Here is a 6,874-nt window from a genome sequence, read left to right on the forward strand (position 1 = left end):
AACAGCCATTGTGTTCTATTACAATCTCACTTCTTCTCTTTACACGGTGGTATTCTTCTCACCAAAATAGAGTGCCACCAAGTGCATTCTGATGGGGGGGGGTGTAGATTGGGATGGGGGGGCAACTAGAGAGAGAGAAGGAGGGAGGGAAGGAGGAAGAGAGGGGGTGGAGGAAAAGGAAGAGTAGAGGGGGATTTGAAACACTCCCTGAGATGACATTTCTCAGAGTGTCCCACAGAGTGCTCTATTCCCACAGTGGGACGGGCACGAGGGGGCCTGCGTTGTATGAACTCCAGTATCACTGGAGTGTTTTGCATAGAGATACACTGCCATTTTTCTCCATTGCTCAGTATATCCCCACTGTCATACAGACACCAGAGCTGAGCTACATCTACAGGACCCCCGGGCCACAGAATAACAGCCCACTCATTCATCTGAAGAGGACAAGACCACAGAAGACTCAACCAAAGACGGTCTCATAAGTCAGAAGTCAGACAGGTAATGACCTTTTATGCATCACTTTAATTGTTCAAGAGATCTGTGGGTCAAATGAGAATTTTGTTTAATTTCTTTCATTTCATTCTTTCATTCAGAATATTGTATTTGTAATATTTTAAATGATAATATGTAAATATTAAATTTATTAAATAATGTTGACACATTGTAGAATACTGTATTTCAAAAAATAAAAGCAATTGATTTAGTAGTTTTATTATTTAGATAATATTCAAATATTTTAAATTATATTTATAATATTTCAAAATTTAATTATGAAATATTTTTTTTTTTTACATTTTAACATTTCCATTTTTATGTACAGATTTTGCTATGTTAATGTTTTTTACAGTGTCACAAATAATCATTTTGAATCAAATATTATTACATTTGAACATTATTATGACATCACTTTTTTCATTCTAAAGGATTTCGATTTTATGGTACTTTGGCCAAAGATGATTTCAGTGACTGACTGACTGTCTAGACTATTTTAAGTAGGAACGTGAATTAGATCACCTGTGCTGTGATTGGTGTGTAACCAGATCAGTTTTACTTATATAACTACGTACAGTGGCCCCACTTAACCTACACCTACAAATGTATTAATGTCATTAAGTTGCAACTACTGATGCTAGAATTTTTTTCAGACCTAATTCCATTTTTCTGAGCCATGTTTTTATTTAAAGCCTGACATTTTTTGCTTTAAAAGTGAAAATTCTATTGATCTTATTGGTTTGCTGTTTTGTTATTTAATGCAGTGGCATTCATACATTTTTAAGTGTGGCTTAAGTGTCCAAATACATTTTAAGGGCCTCTGTATGTTAAATATATTCTATATCTTTCATATTCCACTCGCAAAGTGCAGAAGCCCTGTATGTGATAACAAGTAGTGCCTGTCTTGATTAACAGGACATTGGCTAATCAGTGCAGTTGCTTTGACAGTGAAGAGAGAAACAGAACCACCATGTAAGGAAACACATCACCCTGTTAGCAGCCTGACAAGCAGAGAAAGGATTGCCTTCATGGCCCATATGAGGGATCCCACTGGATGGCAGGTGTTGATATGTGCTGTTGTTTTTGTATAATGGGGTTCTGCACTGGGCCGAGTCAGACGAGGATTATTCTCACTTCATATGGCTAAACTCAGCTTCTCATCCTTGACCTCCATCCATTAAACTGGCCTGTGTCAGTCCTGGAATGCCTGGCTTAAACAGTTGTTCTGTCCTTTGTTTTTAAAGCATGCATTTAGCATTGGTATGCAAGTTCAAGTCTAGTAACACAAGTGCATATACACATTTAGACTTCAACTGGAAATAATGAGAGTTTGCTTTGTCCAGTAATTGTCCAGTAATTTTGACTTCACAGTGTACATGAATATTTAATGAGGTAAACGCAGAGGCAGGTTATGATTGGTTTTTGTTCCATAATAATTTTTTTCATGTTTTTGCATTTAATCAATCAAAAATACAGTAAAAACAGTAATATTGTGAAATATTATTACAATAAAGTAGCTGTGAGCATGTTTTTGAATATTTTGAATAAAACAGGAAAAACGAAATAAAAGCGATCCATGTGTCATACAGATCTATTATGGCTGCGTTGTGTCACATGACAAGCATGACGCGTCTCCATGGAAACAAAAAGGCGATACGTTCTAAAATGACGGTCGCCTAAAAAAAAAAAACTCACGCTGGGGGTTCAGCTAGAATATTTTAAACTCATGTGCGAAAGGGTTAAGCCGGCCCTTCGCTCACTCTAGCCGCCGACCTCTGCTCACTCTAGGCCTCCGCCCTCCGCTCACTCTAGCCTGTCGTGTGTGATGCTGTGTTTTGTTGTGAAAGCGAAACTACTTTGTTTGGCCTTCCAAAAGAGAACACGACTAGACTGTTCCCCTCACACACACACACACACACACACACACACACACACACACACACACACACACACACACACACACACACACACACACACACACACACACACACACACACACACACACACACACACACACACACACACACACACACACACACACACACACACACACACACACACACACACACACACACACACACACACACACACACACACATATATATATATATATACACACACACACACACACACACACACAACCAAAAACCAGCATAACAGATGTTTACATATATTTACAAAATATTCTATTAATTTAATTTACATTCCTATATTTCCTTATCCTATAAGACAAAATACTACAGCTGCTTAAGGAAGTAACACAGTATATTAAGAGCCAGGGGTTGATACTTTGTGTAAATTTACTTATTACTTTGCCTTGTGGACTATATGCTAAACTATTTAAAAGTTTGGAGTTAGTAAGTTTTTTTATGTTTTTGCAATTAATCAAAAATACAGTAAAACCATAATATTGTGAAATATTATTACAATTTAAAATAACAGTTTTCTGTTTTAATATATTTTAAAATGTCATTTATTTCTGTGATGGAAAGCTGAGTTTTCAGCAGCCATTACTCCAGTATTCAGTGTCACGTGATTCTTCAGAAATCATTATTTCGAATTCTTATTCCATTATACTGATTTTGTGCTCAAGAAGTATTTCTTATTATTAATGTTGAAAACAGTTGTGTTGCTTTTCAGGCTTCTCTGATGAGTAGAAAGTTTAAAGGGGTCATATGATGCGATTTCAATTTTTCCTTTCTCTTTGTAGTGTTACAAGCTCTTGGTGCATAAAGAAGATCTGTAAAGTTGCAAAGACTAAAGTCTCAAATCCAAAGAGATATTCTTTATATTATAATGGGTTTTAATGTTTTTGTCTCGTCGCTCAGGCCGGACAGGGCATCGTCACAGTATGTTAAGGGGCGTAACATTTCCGTCACACGCTTGAGGTATTCGGTCAATCACAACGCACTGGATAGCTGACCAATCAGAGCACACCTCGCTTTTCAGACCGATGAGCTTTGTAAAAATCGACGCTTTTCAGAAAGTTGGGGCATAGAGGAGAAACAATAATGTAGAGTATGTGGAATATAATGTGTTTTTTGAACCTTAAACCGCATAAACATTTCATTACACCAAATACACAAAATAATGTTGGAGTCCAGCCCGGGGTCGTCACATGTGGTTGCCGCAAGCCCTCTGGCTTCTCTGTTCTGAAGCCCGCCCGCTGCCGCTCACTTAACCCTTTAACGCATACGATCACACCGGTGTGATCAGTCTTGGCTGGTCCCTGAAGCGTACGATCACGCATGTCTTTGAAATAGAAATCTCTTGTAACCTTATAAATTATTTTACCGTCCCTTTTAAGCAGTATCACGTGTCCTTGCTGAATTAAAGTATTCATTTTTCAAAGCCAACAACAAAAATGTTGTTGACCCCAAACTTTTAAACTGTAAATTAAACTTTTAAACTGTAAATTTCTTTGGCAATAGCTTCATTCATTTATGCAATTTTTATGATCCCTCTTACTTGAAAAAAATGATAAACATCATGCAGATTCTGCAAGGGATAAACTTATAAGCAGAACTATATAAACCACAGTGTTTGTCTTTGTGTCTTGCCTAGTTTACACTTCTGGTTATATTGGGACAAAGATGTGACTATAGTCTGTGGTGTCATGCCGATTCTGGAAGTCCCTGACATCAGGTTGAGGGGAAAGGGCTTAAATAAATATTTATTCAGAGTTAAAGGGTCAGTCTCATGCGTGGGCATTGCAGTGCCTCTTATGGTGTGAGAGGCAGTGTTGCCCACAGCGACATGATCACTGTGAGAAAAACCAGCATGCCATCGCTTGCCAACAGTGCCTGGCACCTTTGTGAAGTGCTACTAGAATGTTTCAAAGGTGTTGTGCCAATGTTCCCAGCTTGTTAAACTGATGCAAATGGGAATGTGAGGCTGCATGTTATTCTAAGTTTATTTTTGTTATTGAATGTTTGACAGTGGCTTAGAGTCATAAAGAACAGACAAAGAATTCTTGAGGGCTAAGGGAAGCTCTGATGATTCCTAACAAACAATTTAAAAGAAGTTCAGGAAGAGTTTTGAAAAGTTTGTTTTAGATTCTGATCCATAAGCACCTTTCAACTGGAACTAAATCAAATTATTAAAGGGCCATTTAAATTCATAAAATAAATCCATCCATCCATCCATCTTTACATTTTATATATTATTTATTAACTATTAAATTATTAATCTATATTTAAGTAAATAGCAGAAGCAAGAAAACACATTAACTAAATATTAATAATAAATAAATTAATAAATATTCATATTAATATAAAATTAAAGATTCATTGGTTTTGTGTATTGAGGGGGAAATGGATCTTAATAAAAAAAAAAAGTATATACATTAAAGGCCATTTAAGGTCAGTAACCAATGTCAACTCTTTCCTTTTACAAACAGAAAATCATATGAGAACAGGTGAAAGTTCTTCCTGCCTGTCATTCATCTCACCAACCCATGTATGCACACTGAAGTCCCATTGTTTGCTGTCTTCATGAAATACAGCAGTCTTTGACCTCTCATAATACCTCATGATAAGCGTTTTGGGGTTTTATGATTTTGTGCATTAACCAGATGCAAAATAATCAGCACAAATGAACTCTTATCTCATGTTGGTCTTTTGCTCTCTTTGGGAAAGAAAACACCCTTGCACTTGTAGACCCTAAGAGACTTGTTTCCTTTAAAGTAGCTGTCTGGAGGAAATCATACTGTTTGAAATAGCTTCCTAAGAAAAGAAGAAAAGGAAGATGGAAAAAAGGAAAATGGAGAGACAGAATGAGAAAGAGAGAGAGAGCACATTGGCGACAGAGATTGCCCAGTCAATGTGAATCAGATGGATATTTCCGTCCTCCTTCTGTTTTTTGTTTTTTTTAATGAACATCTAAGATTCCGTTCCCACCAATGCCATTCCGAACAGCCTTTGCCAACACAACATACTTACACGAGTTTACTGAGTTCCCATCACTGAATTACAGTCATTTCTAAAGCATCTGATGTCAGACTCTTCCACATAATAGATATTAAATGTATCTCATGTATTTAAAGACATTCAATCTTATAAATACATGCAAAAACAGCATACATTAGCATTAATGCAGAATTTCTTTAGGAACCAGACTGCACATTTGTCAAATGCACATGTTCTAGTATATATATATATATGTGTGTGTGTGTGTGTGTGTGTGTGTGTGTGTGTATATATATATATATATAAACTCTCATTCTGTAAGTTACTGCTACTAGCGCTTAATATGCCAGAAGAAAGTATTATTCATAAAGCCTGTGCTTTGCTGCACATAGAGTTAAGACAGCTTATTTAATTTCCTCTTTGCTTCTGATAAATATTTCATAATTAGATTTGAGACATCATAAGATTTCATTGTTTAGTCAACTGCTCACTGCACTTTTCTTTAAGTAGTTTTTAGAACTGGATATGCACAGGAAATTTATCATGTTAAATTCAAGTACATTTTGGTTCAATTTAACATAAAAATTACAATGGAATATAAACTTCCAGGTTCATATTTCCCAAAATCAAAAGAAAATAATTTAAAAAATTATATTTTGCATACAGAAAAAAAAATGCAAGGTAGTAAAAAGTACAAAATGCATTAAAGTTAGTACAATAAAATAGGCTTCTTTATATACTAATAGATAAAGTCCAGTTATTTCATTAGTTCCCACTTTTTATTGTCTCTGGATTAGCTCTCACTAAATACTAAGTGTAGATCAGATATTTTGATTATTTTACATGTGCTCAAAAAGTAGGAGGGCCTCTATGCAAAGTTTGCAAACTGTCTGTCCATATTTGGTCATTCTGCAGGAGATCAGCAAGACCGGTACAGCAAAACAGGGTTTGGTACAAGATGGGTGTGAGAGCACAGGCAGGCACAGACCCCCACACACATACACTTTAAAGGTAACTCTCTAGTGTGGCCGCAGTTAGTGCTTCATTAAACATTTGAGATTTAATGTATATTCGAGTGACAACATCCTGTAAATAGCATTAAATCGAAAGCCCTTTCCAAGTATACCCTTAACTGGTGCTGAAGAAAACAACTAAAACAGGCACGTGGAGACCCTACGAAAAGATTAATGAGTGTGAAAAGACACATAACACACTTTCAGTGTTTTTACAACTTTTAAGCTGTTAGATAAATTGTATCAATTTCATTTAGAATTAACAACTTATTTTAGAGAAGCAAGATGCTTTATAAAATGACTGGAATTTAGAGTGATTTATTTAAGGGGAGTTTTGCTCACAAAACATATAAAAAAATCAAATACTATTTTTATTAAAAATTAATGGTGTGACATAGCTTAAGAAAAGTTTTTTTTTTATTTCAACAAACTTTTAGCCATTTTTAGCCCTATATATATATA

At 35.7% G+C, this 6,874-nt stretch overlaps 1 protein-coding gene across 1 annotated transcript in view; it reads left to right on the forward strand.

The window, feature by feature from the left end:
* Nucleotides 1-449: 449 nt before the first annotated feature.
* The window catches only part of LOC107655501 (gap junction alpha-5 protein-like), a 10,004-nt gene continuing 3,579 nt past the window's right edge, over nt 450-6,874 (forward strand). The window contains exon 1 of the mRNA XM_016442988.1: nt 450-498. The gene's annotated coding sequence lies outside the window, so the exon portion shown is untranslated. The remainder of the gene's footprint in view (nt 499-6,874) is intronic.

The sequence above is a fragment of the Sinocyclocheilus anshuiensis genome, unplaced genomic scaffold, assembly GCF_001515605.1.
Source record: "Sinocyclocheilus anshuiensis isolate Anshui unplaced genomic scaffold, SAMN03320099.WGS_v1.1 scaffold1148, whole genome shotgun sequence".
Taxonomy (NCBI): domain Eukaryota; kingdom Metazoa; phylum Chordata; class Actinopteri; order Cypriniformes; family Cyprinidae; genus Sinocyclocheilus; species Sinocyclocheilus anshuiensis.